Raw genomic sequence first — 19,704 nt, forward strand, 5'->3', positions numbered from 1 at the left:
GGACTTGTGGTTCAAGATTGCAAGCAAGTTTTCTTCCACATTCCCAAACTTCAACAATGATAGTTAGGCTTATCACAAGAAGCGGGGATGTGTTTATCATGACTATAAAGTTAACAAATTGCATAATTCTATTTTTGACAATGATTTTCAACAATTTGGCAAATGGAATGATGTAGTTGATGAGTATGTGCATGATTAAGTGCATGCACATGTGTATAGTTATGCATATGCAACAAGACAAACTTTAGTATTAAATGAGATAGTGACACAAACTGGATCAAATATGCATGCTACAAGGTGACTCTTTATCATCCATTATAGTTAGAAGTTAATTGCATGCCAACAAGCATGACACTTTGTTGGAAAGCTTGATTGCGCAAGCAATTGAAACAGAATTTAGAGTTTTGACCCATCTTCTGTATGTTTTTAAATGGATAGAGGCTATGGATGATCAAAGGGAAGTTGTTCATGCATGAAGGGAGGAAAACGGGTCTAGTACTTGGATGAAGCAAAAGAATAATGAGCATCTTATTACATCAATATTTTACTCATTTCTCATTTATGGTACTTGGACCATGTTCACATTTGTAAGCTTGTGTCCAATTGTATTAGCAACATAGTTGGTATTTTCTCTTACTGGTGCAAATTTTAATGCAAAGCTATGTAATTGAGTTCATCCAATGCGGGTTTGCTTAAATTCATATATTTTGAGGTTGGCATATTCATCTATAATGTGAGTTTTTCTAAGCCATAACTTCATTCAAGGTTGTGTGCTTTGATTTACATAATGTGGCTATAGTTCAAATAATGAGATCATCTTACCTATTGAACCATGTGAAACTCTTATTCAAGAAATTCAACAATCATGATGAATCCTAATGGAGATATGTCCTTGGTTTGTGCATCCATCTATGTACTATTGACTAGGTTCTTATCGTAGTCATCCTCAGAGCCTATGGAAGAATAGGAAGTGACATGCAAGAATACATGCACTCAACATATGTCTTGCACCAACTTCAATCACAAATAGTTGTACAACTATGTAGTACTATACATCATGGTCAATGGTATGAGTTGTGGGCTTGTTGGGCTTATAATCATTCGGCCTCAAATTTTCATTTTTGCCTCTTATTTGGACATTTTATTTAAGCATCACATACAACTCAACAAAGGGAAATTTCAATTCATATACAGGAAAGTGGCTACAATAATGACTCACAAAAGCACACATTTTTAGTCTCGTGAATACCACTAAAGAAATGTGTGCATTGCATGGCATACATTAGCAAAACACGTGCTATTCTTGAGGTAATTGGTGACACACATGGATGCGCTACAAGCATGAATTGTACATTTGTGAATGAGTTTTGTATGGAAATAAATATGTCTAATTTACATGACCTATACATAAAATGGTCAAATGAGTGAGAAATGGAAATGATAGTTGAAGACTTTGAGGAAGTCTTTGGGATACCTCTTATAGTGGGAGCAATGGATGGCACAGACATCCCTATCATCACCTCAACAATTTTCCATGCTGACTATTTCAATCAAAAGGATTTCATTTCATTGTACTTCAATTGCTCTTACTAGCTACTACTAAGCCTCAAGGATGTCTTAATGAAGTACAATGCTCATATGCTCATGCATGGGTGTTGGATCATTTGTGGATGTTTTAAGAAACTTTTGGGTTGCATTTTAGCTTGCATTAGCTCAATTTTGATAGGGTACTCGCTTTTGTAACAATGTGGACAACATAGTTTTTATTGAGGAGGTTTTATGCCTATTGTGTCTACTTTGCATTAGAGATTCACTTCCAATGGGAGATGCTTGTACCTACTTGGTAGACATTGTCTCTTTAAGGCAGTTGCTCTTGGTCCATGTGTATGCTGTCTTGTACGATATTGGATGCAATTATCTCCACTTGTGGGTTTTTTTGATTCCATATGCCTTGGATATTGGTACTTACCTCTGTCAATAGTTTGCCAGTAATGTATACATGCATATTGGTTACGTACTAAGCACCATCACTATTTTCTTAGCCAGTTATGCATTTGGCATATCTCTACAGTTGCTCTTGAGATCTTCTACATGCATGATCTATATGCTTTTGGGATGTATGATTTACTGATACTTTGATTTTGTGACAATCTTTGGTATCAATGGTCTATGCTTTTTCATTGCTAGTTGCATTCTTTATATCTTGATTGCTACCTGAATATCCTTGGTAATGGGAGCTTCCTTTCTTGATTGTTTGCCCATAGTAGGTTTGATATATACTGATATATTTATTTTAGCATTATTGTAATTACAGTTTTCAACATTCTTTTGTAGATCAGATGGTTTGTTTTGGCACTCTTTTGATTGTACTTTGTGGATAGCTATGCTCTCATTTGTTTCCACCCTTTTGGATAAATTTAGGGTTGTTTTGCTACATTCACACCAACCCATATCCTTGTCATTTGTAGATACATTCAATCATTATGGTAGGTTCATAGTGCTATTTTCAATATTGAAAAGCTTCATGGCAATAACTTCAAATATTGGAAGATGCAAATATGGAAAGTCTTCAAAAGGGATAGGTTAAACAAGTGAAGTTAGAGGATATCAAGCCTGAGCTTTATGATGCATAGGATTGGGTGGAACTTGATGAACTATGAAAGTCCTCTATCATTTAGTCATTATCAAAGTAGGTGTATTTTAATGTCATTGATACAAAGGGTAGTGCTTATGCATTATGAGAAAATATTTTGACCTTTATTAACAAAAAAAATCTAACATCTCAACCATACTAGATTGATGAAGCTTGTGTACACCTATATATACTCATTTAAATGAGTTTCATTTCATTTTCAATTACCTTATCTTGTAGGACATTCAATTTGAAGATACTATCAAGTCTTTGTTCTTGCTTGTTATATTGCTTGAGTCATGGAACACTTTTTGTATTGCTATGAATGCTCTATAAATGTAGTGATGTAGAGAGTACTCTACTAATAGAAGAAGTAAACAAAAAGAACATTGATGCAACCTGCACTTCTCATGCATTGATTGTTAGAGGCAAAAATGATGGTAATTGCAATAATAATCATGGTAGAGACTCATAGGAGAAAGTCTTAGTCTTGTGGGCAATCTCACAGTAAGTTTTGCTAACGTAAGTTCTCTTTCACATGTCACTATTGAGGACAACAAGGTCATATTAGGTCGTAGTACCGTAAAATGCACAATGATGGGCATAATGAGAAAGGCAAGGGAAAAGTACAGAAAAATGCAAAGTCCACTGCCATAAAATGCACAATGACGGGCACAATGAGAAAGGCAAGGGAAAAGTACAAAAAAATGCAAAGTCCACTGAAATAATGACTAAGTTCAGTGTGAAGATTGAGGAGATAAATATATTAGAGTATGGTTTTTATGACTATACTCTTACAGCTTTATTTCTTGATGTTACTCGGCTGATCAATGCATGGTCTACTTGCTCTTAGTATTGGCTTCTTGATATGGGGACTTCCTTTCATATTACCCTGCATCATTATTGGTTTCATCGCTATTGTATTGTTATGGATTCTATTAGACTAGGAGATGACAATGCATTGGATATCATTGGCATAGGCCATGTCAGGTATTAGTGCTCCATTTTTGCTTCATGATGTCTCAACTTTGACAAAAAGCCTTATTTTAGCTAGATAGTTGGATGATGCTAAGTACCATGTATCCTTTAGTGATTCTTCGTAGAAGATCACACGTGGTAGTTTGGTTTTTGCTAGAGCTGCCAAGGTTGACAATCTTACCCTACTTGCTTTAGGGTATGTTGATCATGTATTCACACTGTGACTGATCTTCCACATATATCTTTGTGGCATCATGCCTTGGGCACATGTCTTTAAAAGGAATGACAGTCTTGGTTAATTTGTAGTATCTCCTACTCTCATATTATTCTTGTTTTGTCTCCTGTAATCATTATCTTAATGACATGTAGACTTGTAGTTTGCATAAAAAGTTTAGTTCTACATGTGGGGATGAGCCTTTGACTTTTGTGCATTCAGATGTTTATGGTCCCATACCCTATTAGTGGCTTGAAGTATTTTGTTGTATTTATAGATGATTTTTTGCATAAAATTTGGGCCTATCCCAATAAGTAGAAATTGTATGTCTTGCCTATGTTTTAGCACCTTCTTGCCATGGTTAAGAACTAGTCTAGGTATAGGCTAAAGTGCCTACGCTCTAACAATGGGAGTGAGTATGTCTCTAAGACTTTTGAGTAGCTATGTGATGAGAGGGGTATTAAGCGTCAATTGACCATCACATACACCCCACCCTAGAATGGTATTGCAAATTGTATGATATGGCTATTTAGGAAAGAGTTCATAGTATGCTAATAGTTGCAAACTTACTGCAATACTTTTGAGTAGGCAATTAGATACATAGGGTGATCTTTTAGGAGGAGCCTGTTATTGTTGTACAACTATCCCCAATGGGTCATCTTGCTACAGTTGATGATGTAGTGGCCCATGATCCACCCACTATGCAAAATCATGCTGTTAGATAGAGACGACATGTATAGGCCCCACAACCATCTCTGAGGGAGGTGTTGTGCTAGAATTTCACATCTTCTTGATCACTATCAGTCCTCTATGGGTTATGTCATGGTGAAAAACTCAACTTTAACTATGAGGAGCCTATATGCAGAGGTGATTATCATTCTTGGGAGAGGGCTATAGAGTTTGAATTTGACTTGTTACAGAAGAATTTTACGTGGGACTTAGTTTCCTTGCCTGCTAGGAAATGTGCATTGCCATGAAAGTGGGTGTATAAGTTGAAGAGTAACTCTAGTCACCCTAAGCTAGCATATAGAGCTAGATTGGTTGTAAAGGGTTTTGAGTAGGAGCAGAGTATTGACTTTGAGAAATCCTTTTCTCTTGTAGTCAAGATGACTACCATGTGCTCTCGGTCATGGCCTTGATTGTCTGGTTATATTTTGTTGTTTATCATATGGATGTTAAGATGGCTTTCTTACATGGGGACTTACATGATGAGATTTGTATAAGGGATTTGCAGAGAAAGGCAAGGAACACCTCATGTGCAAATTGAAGAAGAGGCTTTATGGGCTTAAGCAACCACCTAGGGAGTGGTACCATAAGTTTGACACTTTCATGCATTTACAATGTTCCCGCAATGATATGGATCTATATTCACACATAAATAAGTTCTGTGATGATAGCCTTATTATTTTGGTGCTTTATGTTGATGACATGCTTACAGTCGAGAGTTATCATGTTGAGCTAGATTCTCTAAAGACTGAATTGGGACATGCCTCACACATACTTGATAGGCACCTTACACATAATTTCTCTAAGGGACTTCTCTACTTATCCTAGGAGTACATCCACATAGTACTTGAGTGATTCCATATGCCAGGTGGTAAGCCTATTTGCTATCCTTTACCTTCTCATGGATGTACTTCTTTTCATGGTAAACCTATTGTCTCGGGGAAGTTATATATGTATATTCTCTACATCACATGTGTTCAAGGCCTATTTATAAATATCCTTATCTATGGATTTTTCTTGAATAAAATATAATATTTTCTATTCAATATGTAAATAACGCCTTTATATTACACCCTTCTGTATGTAAAAAATGTATAAAAATGGTATTTTAAAAATACATTTTCCTGAACCCATGTAATGCACACATATATTCATGAGTGACTTACCCGAGCCTATTGTCTATAGTCAAATGATGAGCGGTCTGGCATGGCTAAGGTTCTGTATGCATCCAGTACGGGCAATTTGACATATGCCATAATAGCAACTTATCCTAACATAGCATTTTTAGCTGCTTCTGCTTCCATCTTCTATTCAGTTTTCACCATATGCTACTAAAGGGGGCATTTGGCATGTTGAAGTGCAAGTTTATGATTCTCCTCAAAAGGTGTGATATGGATCTTAGGAATGCCCCTCAAATGGTTGCCACATGTTTGATGGTACATAATATGTGTAAAGTGCATGGAGATTCATTCAAACCAATTGGGTACAAGATGAAACATTAGACTTACACAACTCATGTGTAAGTAGTGCGGCTCAAATGCAAGCTATCTTGACCTTGAACAAAGTGCATGTTATGATAGTGCAAGATGTGGGTGACATATCATAAGAGGGCAAGTTGTATAAAATAATCCAATGAATAAAGTTGTTCAAAATCAAACTATGCATGTAGGTTCAAAGAGAAGAGGCAATCTAGCAAGGTCAATGCATAGGGAATTCCTTAACCAACATCTCAACTGCATACAAGATGAACAATATGAGGACTATCATGATGATGAAGACCTCAACTGAAGCTCTAGAGGAAAAGAGTGAATGGATATATATGTGATGATGGTTAGAACATACACGTATTTTGGATTACTCTTTTCAGATTTTTCTTTATTAATCTTTGAATTATGTGCAATGCAATTTCCAAAATCTATGGAAACTATTTAATATGGACTATTTCTCTATAATCAATGTGTGTTCTCTATATTGTGTTTTGTCAACATGTAATATTCATGTGATGATTCACTTAGAATTTGTACTAACATGTGATTTGCAATTAGGGTGGGGAGGGGATATGTACAATCTATTAGTTAACCCCTTCTCCCACCTCAAATAGGGACTCGAAATAGACATGTCTATCTTGAAGGGTGAAGAGGTTTGACTCCTTTTCCCTTTTAGCAAGTTGTCAATGATTACAATGGGATGTAACTTCAACAAAAGTCTTTGCAAGGCGAAGGTTTTAGTATGTTGTTATTACCTTATCTTTCTCCTATCTTCAATGCTAGAATTGACTTCAATCTTAATTTCCTCCCTATGATTGTTATTATGCTTCCATTTGCAACAAGTTATAACTTCCAATTTGGGCATTTACAAGGTAACTCGCATGCTAATCTATTAAATTAATTGGTGATCTAGTAATCTGTGTAGTAATAAATTTGTATAACTTTTGCAATTGCTGCATGGTAATCCATAATCTCCATGGTAATCTGCATAGCTGAAGGTCTTGAGGCAATCTGTAATCTACATGGTGATCTCATAAAGTAATTAGTAATCTAGTAATTTGCAGCCCATTTGAACCTTGATGCTCCTAGCATCCCAATTGTTTACTTTTTTGTGTTCGCCTAAATTTATATTGATGTTGCAATTGCAATACAATACCATTTATACCCTGCTTCTCCCTGCAAGCCACTTTTTATTGATGTAACACATGCATTCCATCATGATCTTGCTGCTCCTTGTAGCCCAATTTTTTGCTTTTTTGTGTTTGCCTAAATTTATATTGATGTTGCAATTGCAATACAATACCATTTATACCCTACTTCTCCCTGCAAGCCACTTTTTATTGATGTAACACATGCATTCCATCAGGATCTTGCTGCTCCTTGTAGCCCTACTTCTCCCTGCAAACCACTTTTTATTGATGTAACACATGCATTCCATCAGGATCTTGCTGCTCCTTGTAGCCTAATTTTTCGCTTCTTGTACTGCTATGAGGCATGGAGCTGCATCTTTTGGATCTCTAGCAATGGTTTAGGCTAGTGCCATAAGGGTTCTAAGAATGTTCAATTTAAGGGATCTTGGGGGGATGTGTGGTCAAGTGCATCATATCAAGAATACTACATATCTCACAAAACTCATTATTCAAGAATGTACATGTGTACAACTAATCATTATTAGCCTATCAGATGAAATGTTGATATGTTTTCTCTCGCAATAAGCTACAAATTTAACATCATTATGACATGGTCATGCTATATTTAATGCTAGCTATATCTTTATGCTTACATGATGCTTAGATATTGGATGAGTTTTGCATAGCTTGTTAGTGAAACTAGTGGGACAAATTATTGTGGGTTAGTTTCCACCAAGACATTTTGCTTTCAAGCATCTAATTGAAATGTGACATACCATACACCTTTCCAATGTGCACATGCTTTTGGGCCTTTTGAACATTGTGGATTGGCTACAAAAAAGTGGGTTTTCATGTTGGCCTGATCAACAAGCAATCATACTTCTATTTATCTTTCATGTTATACACATTGACAAGCATGTATCCCTACTTCTATCAATCTTTCTATTGATCTCTTCACAGTTGCCTCTAGTTGAAGACAATACATCACTAGCAAGTTTTTTTTTGGCCCTGTTTGATCTTGTAAGGATTACAAAAGGGTCATACTATATCCTTGCTACTAGTAGAAGAAATGTAGATGTGCATTAGAATGATATATTACGCCATGAAAATCCATATATAGTAGCTCCAAAAAAAGGAGGCATGATGTGCTGCAACTTTAGCTCTAACACGAAATGCAAATTTGGCTATCAGCTTGAAACCTATTATTATTGCATTGTTATTTTCAAACTAGGATTCCTTTATTGTCATATTGTTGCATTATCATTGCATTTGCTAATAGTTAAATATCTTTGGTTTGGGGTAGTTGAAGATATCATGTTGTTATGAAAAGGCACACTTTTCAATGAATGTTGAACAATTTGTCCATGAATAGTGTGAAAGGGTGAGGCGAACAACTTGAAGTTTGCTTTCAAGGGTCATCTATAAACAATGTGAAAGCTCTCCATGGCCACTTTATTGGTAGCTACTAAAAATCCTTGCCTAGAAAAAATAGGGGGAAAAAAAAAGGTGTGCATTAATGGAAATCCAACCATATATAGGAACTCCCTTACTTCACCTGGCCCAAAGCCCTTTCATTTGTGGAGGATGTCTACTCCTCTCTCTTGTTCACCCTATAGGTGGTTCTTGGTCTCACGTCCTCAAAGGTATTTCTCACTATCTTGCTTTCTCTATTCTTAGAATAAGCCCCATGTTCACATATGAGAAGGTGCCTTTAACATATTGTTAAGTTGAAAATTCAAAGGAATAAACCATCTCTTTTCCAAATCCATTTTCCACAATAGCTCAATATTCCTTTTCTTCTCCTTGTTCAAAATCCCTTACCTTATTTCTATCTACGATGTATTTTAATAAAACACTTGCAAGTAAAATTTTCACTTTACTCATAAAAATGAGATCCAAGTGCTCAATCATCAAGTAATGACCAGAAAACTAACTACTCATGCACATTTTGGAGTTGGCATCAGTGTATCTTCTCATATTCCACATCATGTTGTGCATAAGTAACTTTGTGGCCAATGTGTCCTTGGTCCCATAAAAGGAACCAAAATGTTGCGCTACACAAGGTAGATGTTGGAACTATTGGACACAACCATTATTCTTTAAAGGGCATACCATACTTAGTCAAGTACTACCCCCTCATATAGCCTACTCAGACAACATGAACCTAATGAAGAATCTATGTCCACCATTGACAATAATAGATCGACTTGAAGCTCAAGTGTAGAGAGCGTGCTTATCTAACTTACCATGTTGTAGTTGCGGTACCTCAATAAACATCACTCCATGATCTACATGATGTTAGTTGGTTCGATCCACATCCTCACACCCACCTTCCTAATCCCTCACTCTCTCTCTCAACATCACCTCTCACCATGGAGGGGTGGACCGGAAAGAGTATGTAGAGGAGATGAAGAAAGACAGATGAAGATCAAGCAAAGAGTAGGATGTTGGTAGGAGAAGTTTTTAAACTATTCTATGCAACATTAATGCCCATCAATCATAGGAGCCATCAACACCTATCGTCAAAGGGAAAAACACAAGGAGCATGAAGCCAAGAAGGAGCTCCCCTCCTATTGGAAGAAGCTTCATGATTTTGTGTTTGGGTGATTGTTTCTTGGTGGTGAAGGAATACCCTCTCCGAACTATGACTTAGTAAGCCATGTAGGAGGTGGCAGGAAAAGAGTGTGCCTGGTGTGAATCATTTAGACCAATGTGGTGGCTTTTTAGTAGAGGACCCCTTTTTTTGTGTCTTGGATTTGGGCCGTATGAGAAATGGGCCTATGGACAAGTAAGTAAGTGACCCCTTTTAAATCAATTTATTAACTTAGTTTGAGAAAAGAAAAGCAAAAGGAACATGTGCATGGCATGAGGGGAGACCGCCCCCCCTTCGTGGCACATGTATAGTAGCTTCCATCGTCGGGACGTACAGCCATCGCATCGCCTTCAGCCTCCACAACAATGCTGTTCAAGATTACATCGCTACAATGAGATCGTCGCGTGTACTTCGCAACCGGTGTCCTTCATCATCGCCACCATCAGTTGCTCGCTACAAATGTCGGCCAAAGGGGAAGAGTACGAGCTGCCAGAGAGGAGAAGCCACCACCCTATCAACGTACAAGTGAGGAACGACAAAGCCAAGGTATGCCTTGTGTGTAATACTTCCATTATCGTCAAGACAAGGGCATTTGCTTTGATTTTTCCATTCTTTCTCTCTCACCTTCAAAATTGTACTTATTTTGTGTTTTGCTTCTACATAAAGGCGATTGACAAGAGAACTATATTAGTCACTTTAGACCATGTTTAACTCTCATTAATGAACAAGAGTAGTATTCAAAGAGAGCAATATTGGCACGAGATAATTACTGAGAAAACGAACTATTCAAGATTATATTAATTTTGGCTTAGTAAACTACACTACTTTACCTTTATTGTGCTTCGTGTGAATTAGTTGCTATTCTCTCAAACTATAATAATCATAGGAATATTGCTAGCTTGGAATAATTTTGTTTGCTTCTTAGATCTCAATCATTAAACCATGTGTTTTTGAACTATGTAGAGGCTTTAAACAACAATGAAGAGGTAGTGAACAAATACTAACCAAGACAATAATACAGTCCATGACATACCAATCTGACCAAGATAGTACCTCAAGCGTGCTCCTGAAGTATAATTCTTACTCTTTTGGCTATGACAATTGCGAATTATTATTCGATTAGATTATTTTAGTTAGGTTTCACCTCTTGAAGAAATACGATAGTTATGAAAACATGTAGTCTCTACCTATGTCAATATTCTAGCTACGGAGTTTTGTTGATCTAGACTCTTTGGAATAACACATAAACTAAAAAAAAAATCATGTAGGCCGAATATACAAAATGAATCATTTGATAGTATAGGCTTTCTCCTTTTCCATATCGCAGCTTTAGAGCTTTGCTAATGTGCATTATTTGAAGTTACACCCTAGTCTACAATGCTCTCTTCAATGTAGAGGTTGATCTCATATAGATAGTCCAATCATGTTTGGATAGTTTTTTTAATCTATAGCTTGAACATGAAAACATAAATGTTTTACTTATCTCTTTAGATTTATCTTGTTGTTTAGAGTAGTGTAGTGTTCTAACATTTGTTTCTAAATTTTGTTTATTGATAGCATGGCCAGGATTATAGCATTCTATATCTTCATTTCCTTCCTTGTGAGCCTCAACAAACCAATGTATTAGTTGTAACTTGCACTCTTGATTAGTTTGAATTCTTTGTCTAAATAGTGTCAACAAAAGAGTTACATATATGGTTTAAAAGAATGATTAAACAACACCCACCTTTTAAAAATCACAGTGCATCTCTTGAGAGGGAGAAGAGGAAGAGAAATAAGAGTTTGCCCCCCCCCCCCCCCCCCCCCCGCCCTCTGTTAGAGTTTCCACCCTACAATCTTTACACTAGCCAAACATAGGATACGCCCTACCATGATTAATTTCCACCTCTCACAAAAATAATAAGTTAATAAGTTACTAGTACTCACACAAGTATAATGTTCTTGTGCATGAAAGGTACCAACCTAAAACCATATACTGAGATGTATCCATGAAACGGCTAAGTTTTGCATAGAGGGAATTTCTCACACAATATGGAGTCCTTATATTCACACTTTGGAAGAAGCACACACCAATTTCTAATGTCAAGGAGGATCCTTGAGATGTCCTTGGTCAAGTGAGAAGTTACGAGTGTCCACATTCAAGCTTTATCAAAACCATTTTTGCAAAATATTTTGCAACTTCTCAAATATTGACTATTATGAGTCCTAATGAGAGCTAGTTCAATAGATATATGCATGTACTTGTGAGAGGATAACTTTGTGTGACCACCAAGAAGGTCTAGTGCTACAATAATGAAGGAATTTGATACAATATAAATGGAGAGAAATAGTATTTGTGTGGAGATAAAGTGTCCCATTGGAAATGTTATAATGTTAACAAAGACAATTGAGTTTGGAATGTTAAAGAACATACGTAATCATATTATTTGAAATAGTGGGAGAACCATCCCAAGATAATCCATCTTTGGTTATGGACTACATGTTGGCAAAATGAGAATTCAATGTTGAATGGTGGGATGGCACACAAACACTACAAGATGCATGTTTCCTTCCTCCTTTTGCATGTCGATCCTCCCTTACAAATAGGGCGGGTGCTTGGCCAAAGGGAGAAAAGGATTGAGGGATTAATCAAGAGCCTAAGTCCATTGAGAGTGCCTATGATTGTGTCCATGCATGGTGGTGTGAAGTGGGGGGTGTGCAAGGTTCAAGTACACATAGTTGTATCACAAGTGTATGTACATCCAAGTTGGTGGACATATGTATGATCAACTAACTAGTTATTAATCATTATAGTTTCTTCCATGTTGAAGAAAATATATCGTTTCACTTTGGGCCAAGTTCCTTTGCAAAAGTGGGAAGGGAACTCATTAAAGTATATATAGTATTGTTTTTTAAAGTTGAATGACCATTTGATAATTATAGTTCTAAAATTTGTAAGACCCTTATCCCCATTGTGGGGGTTACACTCATAGCATTTCTTGATGTCCATTGAGCAAGCACTAAAGATTCTATGAGGTAGATTAAGGATGACTCAATTACTTAGAACTTTTGGATTTTGCATCTAGCTATACTAGATGCATATGGTTATTATAGTTATTGAATTTCCTAAAATGTTTGGATTTTTAACCCAACCACTAGATAGATACGTTTATTAAAGTTTTTGCATTTCTCCCAAATATATAATTTGTAAGAATAAAATAAAGAAAGAAAAATAATAGCTATTTATGTGTAATATACCCAAAATTCACCCATCAGCCATGCATAATTATTCCTTATTATGAGCACCTCGCATATGTAACATTGAGCTCTTGGCGTGCACATATCTTCGTATACCTTTGTATAAGCTCAAATGGATTTATATTACTCAATTTTCTACTGACTTAACTTAAAATATAATATTAAAATTTATTTTTTATTTTATAACTAAATTGAAGTATTCTTAGATATCACAATTTTATTTGGATTTATTTTGATTGGCCTTCAATTATAATGATTTATCTCATATTTTTTAACTTAATATCAAATTATCTAATTTATCCTAATTACTTATAAAAAAGTTCGATTATTTATTTATTTTTTCCATTTAGTTTAACTTATTACTATTTTTTTAATTTAATAATAAATTTTGGATTTATCATGAATTATTCATAATTTTTAGAAATTAATATTAAAATTTACAAAAAAATGTTGAAAATCTTCCTCAATTATCTAAATTTCAATTATATTTTAGTTAATTTTAACCAAAAAAAAAACAGCTTTCTTGAGTTTGGAATGTTCAAAGAACATATGTCAGCATATTATTTGTAATAGTGGGAGAACCGTCCCAAGATGTTCCATCTTCGGTTGTTAACTACTAGGGGTATACCATAAGCTTGTCTAAACACCTTTGTTCCAAGTTGGTGGGCATATATATGATGAACTAACTAGTTATTGATAACTATAGTTTATTCTATGTTAAAGAAAATATATCTTTTCACTTTAGGCCAAGTTAATTTGCAAAAGTGAAAAGGGAACTCATTATATGATTTATATTATTGTTTTGTTTAGTTGAATGACCATTTGATATTTGTAGTTATGACAATTTTAAGATCCTTATCCCCATTGGGAGGGATATACTCATAACATTCCTTGATGTCTGTTGAGCTAACAACTAATCATTCCATGAGGTAGATTAAGGATGACTTAATTACCTAGAAAATTTGGATTTTTAATCTAGACACTAGGTATATATGTTTATTATATTTTTTACATTTCCTAGAATGTTTGGATTTTTAATCCAACCACTAGCTAGATATGTTTATAAAGCTTTTGCATTTCTCCTAATAGATAATTTGTAAGAATATAATAAAGAGAGGAAAATAATAGTTATTTATGTATAACATACCTAAAAATTCACCCACCAACCACGTGTAATCATTCCTTATTCTCATTGCATTGCATATGTAACATTGAGTTCTTCGTGCGTACATATGTTCGTATATCATTGTACAAGCTCAAACCAATTTATATTACTCAATTTTCTACTTACTTGACTTAAAATATTTTATTATAATTTAATTTTTTCAATTGAATTAAAATATTTTGAATGATCATAATTTTATTTGGAATTACTTTAATTTACCTTCAATTATAATGATATCTTATATTTTTTAACTTATTATCAAATTTTCTAATTTATCTTAATTATTTATAAAAATTTCCAATTTATTTCATTTATTTTTATTTTTAAATTTAATATTAATTTTTTTACTTTATCAAGAATTATTCATAATTTCTATATATTATTGTAAAAGTCTACAAAAAAATTTTATGTTGAAAATCTTCCTCAACTATCTCAAATTTAAATTAGATTTCAGTTAATTTTTGTAAAAAGTTGGGAATAACAAATTAGTGTAATAACATTGATATTATGCCATGTCACACTGACATTGGTATAAAAGGAGAGGAGATGTAATTTTTCACATCTTTTTGGACACAATAATACAATTACAGACTTTCTCTCCCTTCTTGCTCATAGCTTCTATGGCTTCCCCTTCTTTCTTGTCTTTCTCTCTCTAAATCTAGTCTTTCTCTCTCCTCGTCACTCTTCTTCTCTCTCTTCCTGCAGTCTTTCTCTCTCTTCTGCAGTCTTCTCTCTTCTCTTTCTCTCTCCCTAGTTCTCTCTCTGACAAGTGGTATTAGAGCTTGAGTCTTTGATCCATTCTTTTCTTCCATTTTCAGTCCCATTTTCCTATTTCAAAATCAATTTCAGACAAAAATGGTACAAGACAGTGACTAGTGGAGTGCTGCAGATCATCTACAGTTAGTAAGAGACTACATCTGGAGATATCCAAGGTCAGATATGGTGGATAATGGCTTGAATGGCAGGACATCATCAAACTTCATGCAAAAATGGAGGTAACTAGGGTAAAGGATGTTTAACCGGGCTTAGATGGAGGCTAAACTACAATTACTTTTCAAAAGAGAGCTTCTCTTCTCTCTCTTTCAAGCTTTTGGCTGAAACTTCCATGGTAGCTGTCAAGAAATTCCCAAATACCTCTCTCTGCTGAACATTTCTCATTGCCAAAGCATGGGGCAAAGGTTCTTTGTTGCATGAGCTTCAGGAGGAGTACCATAGTTGATGCATGCTGTAGATTACCAGCCAAACAATAGCCCGAAATTTGCACCAAAAAATGTGCTGAGTTTCCTGCTCTTTCTCCTTGCTCAGTCTGCTCCAAACCTTCAGCTCATTGATCAAAGACTTTGAAGGCTTCATCAAACACTTGTTTACAATCATCTTCATCCACAGAGGAACTATGATCAGTCATTTCTTGCTCAAAACCCTAATACACAGCATGGCAGCCATAGCCACAGACCTGGAAGCTCAAATTTCTCTAAATTTTGAACTTCTCCGACCTTCAAGGCTTCTCTAATGCTAAGTACAAGCCGGATAGACTTCAAGATTGAAGACATTGAAGAAATTTCAGCCCGTGCATGACATTGGAGCTCAAATGGAAGGATTATTTTGGGGCTTTTCATCAAGGGGCTTGAATCTTTGATGTTCAAGTGTTCAAGCAAGGCTGGAGCATTGATTCTTCAAGGATTTCATCATATTGGAGCTTGTATGGGCTGATTCTATGGAGATTTCAAGCTTTATTACGGATTTATTTTGGATTATGAAGAACTTTTGCATCAATGGGATTGAAGCTGACATCCATCACATTCTTCAAGCTTAATGGAGGTATTATCTTTTACTAATCTCTAAAATCTCTCAATAATCCAATTGCTAATGGCTTTTCCACTTGTTGATGGGGGATTATTGATCAATTAATTCACTGGATTGATCAATAAATCAGAGATTAGTGTTAATTCTCATTGATTCCAGCCTATTCCATTGAATTTCATTTTGATTCAATCATTACTTCATCCTATGAATTGCATCTCATGAAAGGCTGAATGAATATTTCAAAAATGCATATCATGTTGATTGATTAGAATACTAGCCTCTGCTATGTTGATATTCCCACCAAGGAAAAAGGTGGATGCCGAGGGAGATAGTGGAACAAAAGAGAGGTAACCCTCCCTCACTATCGAAGATCCCGAAGGGGTGCAACCAACCGACCCGGGGAGAACTTTGCCTACCTCCCGGTGATTCGGAGATCGTGTAGGGAGCCTGTCATGCCATTTTATCCCTCACACAGATACAACGAGTGGAGAATTGAAGACTGAAGACTTTCCAAGGGCTCAAGTACCTACAGGACCAAAACAGGGTAAAACAGGGAATTTACAGGACACTTACAGGGTACTTACAGGTGGTTATAGGTACACCCTTTATTACTGAAGCATAGGTACAGGTACTACAGGGTACCCACAGGTCCTATATACCCTTTTTCAGGGTTTGGTAGCCATTTGGGATTACTATCTTGCACTACAGGGTCAAAACAGGGCACTTACAGGTCTAAACAGGGTGCAAGACTGGACAGTTCAGACTCTGAAATCCAGCTACAGAATTTTCTGTCCTAAACCTATTATAGCGTGCTATAGCTCATCTCGAAGAGGGCATTCTTAGCTTCGATTTGCGCTAAAAAATTCTGAAATCGGAGCTCCCTAGCAAAAGTTATAGCCATTTTTCTGACAGGGGGTACTGCAGGACTACACTAATATGGTAGGACATAAAGGCAAAAATAAGGTCCAGGAAGATTATGCTCAGCAAATCAGGGATTCCATGATGGATAGTACACTTCAAGAGAGCCCTGAAGAGCTTCAACAACAAGGAGAAGTCAGTATACTCAATAATACTTTGTGTGCCCATGAACAAAGACATAGGGAACGACATGAGGCCCTTTTGTCAATAATGGAGCAGATGGTTTTATCTATTGATCAAACGAAGTCTTCCGTTGATAAGTTGCTGAATTCAACTACTCAAATCCAGGCTTCTATTGACAAATTGGTGGAATCTAATGCTCAACTTATGGCACAATTTTCTCAGCTCATGCAGTTGCAAATGGCATCAAGAGAAGCTAATGAGATGGCTTGTTCAAACAGTGGCCCTTCAGCCCCACTTCATCCATCTAACCAAAATGGTCATGGAAATGAGATTATTGGAAGAAGAGGCATTCCAAATAGTCAATATGAAGTAGGAGAGGCTTCATAGAGGCATGATGACTATTTGGGCAGTTTGAATGGGGCCAATACTCAAGCTTTTGGATGGCATACTCAAAATTCTAGGGGTGCTTTACCAACAGGAAGATTACATAGTAATTCTCAGCCACCTGTTGGAAGATTTACGTCTCAATTTGGAGGCTCCATACTTGGTAATCCTGATTAGCCAATTTTGGAACAGCAACCCTTTCATGAAAGGGAGTTTAAGGACAAAATTGTTTTAGCCAAATTTAATGGTCAGTCATCTTTACCATTTGATTTAGAGGAATGGACCTCTAAGATGGAGTCCTACTTTGATATATACCCTAAAACTGATGACATGAAGATTCACTTTGCTTCCTTGCATTTGGAGGGATTTGCCCATACTTGATGGAGGTATATCAAGAAAGAAAATATACTTGTAGAGAATTGGGAAGCTTTCAAGGCACTTATGGCTGAAGTCTTTGTTTCGCCTCTTGAGAAAGAGAAGTTAGCACGGAGATGGTATGGTTTGGAACAAAGGGGCCTAAGTGTAAGAGAGTATACAAACCAATTCCTCAACCTAACCATGTATGTGGAAAGCATTAGTGATGAGGCTAAGCTTCACAAGTTTATGTATGGTCTGGAGCCATCTTTATCAGCTGATGTTATGGCACAAAATCCTACTTCACTTTTTAAGGCTATTGAGCTTGCGGAGTGCTATGGAAAGAAGTATAGAAAAGAATCTTCATTTCAGCCTGGTTTTGGACAGCCAAGGACTATTTTAAAGCAGGGACAAGTTGGTAACACTTATGGCAGTAATTATGTGCCTAATGGGAGCTTACGGGTATCAACTTATCCTCCATTCAATGCTTGTAGGCCTCAAAGTAATTTCAAGTCATCAAATAGTCCAAAAGTTGATTTCAAACAAGGGGATAGTAAGTCTAAGTCCATTTCAGCTAATACAAATCCCAAATCTATTCCTGTGGATCTTTACAAAGAAAGGAAGGACAAAGGCTTATGTTTTAAGTGCGGGGAAAAGTATACACCTGATCATGCTTCAAAGTGTGTATACAAAAATGCCAAACATAAGCTTCAGAGTATGTTGGTTTTTGAGGGTTTTGAAGATGACATAGATGAAGCTAATGCAGTGGCATTTAATGCTGAAAATGAAGATCTTGAGGAGGAAGTTGGACAGGAGTATTTTTATGATCCAGCCGACTCTTTTCCTTTTGATCCAGGTGGAAGTGTTCCGTTTGACCCTGGTGGATCTTGTGATGGGTCGCTTGTTGCCACTAATTGTTCTATCTCTATGGATGCTTGGACGGGATCTAAGAGCCCTAATACACTTCGTATGAAGGGAAGCATTTGTGGAAAGCTAGTGTTCATCCTGATAGACAGTGGCAGTACTCATAGTTTTGTGAATAAGTCCATCATGGACAAGCTAAATTGTGTTCCCACAGACTTACATCAGCCCATTAGAGTTCAAGTGGCTAATGGTGAAGAAGAAATCAGCACACAGATTTGCCCACAGGTTTCTTTACAGTTGGCTGAAAATTTTGAAGCCAAGGTAAACCTGATCACTCTGGAAATGGGGCCTATAGATATTATACTCGGTCATGATTGGTTGATGAAATTAGGCAGAATCACTATGGATTTCTCACAGTTATATATGGAGTTTATCTCCAATGGATAGCTTATCCATTTACAGGGGATTCCTAATAGATCATATTTTCAGCTTATCACCATCCAACAACTCAAAAGAGAGTACAAGAAGCGCTCACAAATATTTGTTTTGCATTTGAATAAAGAAACACAGGATCAGCCCAATAATTCAGCAAACCATCCAGCCTTGACAGCTCTTCTTGAGGAATATAGAGATCTGTTTGAAGTACCTACTTCATTGCCTCCTAAGAGAGCAGTGGACCACCCATTGATTTGGAGCCCAACTCAAAGACAATCAATAAGCCACCTTACAGATTATCGAAGTGTGAACGAGAGGAAGTAGCCAAGCAAATCAAAGAACTTCTTGAAATGGGATTCATTGAACCAAGTTCTTCACCTTACGCATCTCCAGTCCTATTAGTCAAAAAGAAAGATGGATCTTTCAGAGTGTGCATTGACTATAGGGATCTCAATAAGATCACAGTGAAGAACAGGTATCCTATACCCAAGATTGATGATTTGCTTGATGAGCTTAAGGGGGCTCGATTCTTTATGAAGATTGATTTGAGATCAGGGTATCATCAGATTCGCATGTGAGAGTGTGATGAAGTCAAGACTACTTTCAGGACTGATCGTGGGCTCTATCATTTCTTGGTGATGCCATTTGGGCCTACAAACGC

This window comes from Lygodium microphyllum, chromosome 19 (genome assembly GCF_053477565.2).
Source record: "Lygodium microphyllum isolate KBCC chromosome 19, Lygodium_microphyllum_v1.1.10, whole genome shotgun sequence".
In the NCBI taxonomy this organism is placed as follows: Eukaryota; Viridiplantae; Streptophyta; class Polypodiopsida; order Schizaeales; family Lygodiaceae; genus Lygodium; species Lygodium microphyllum.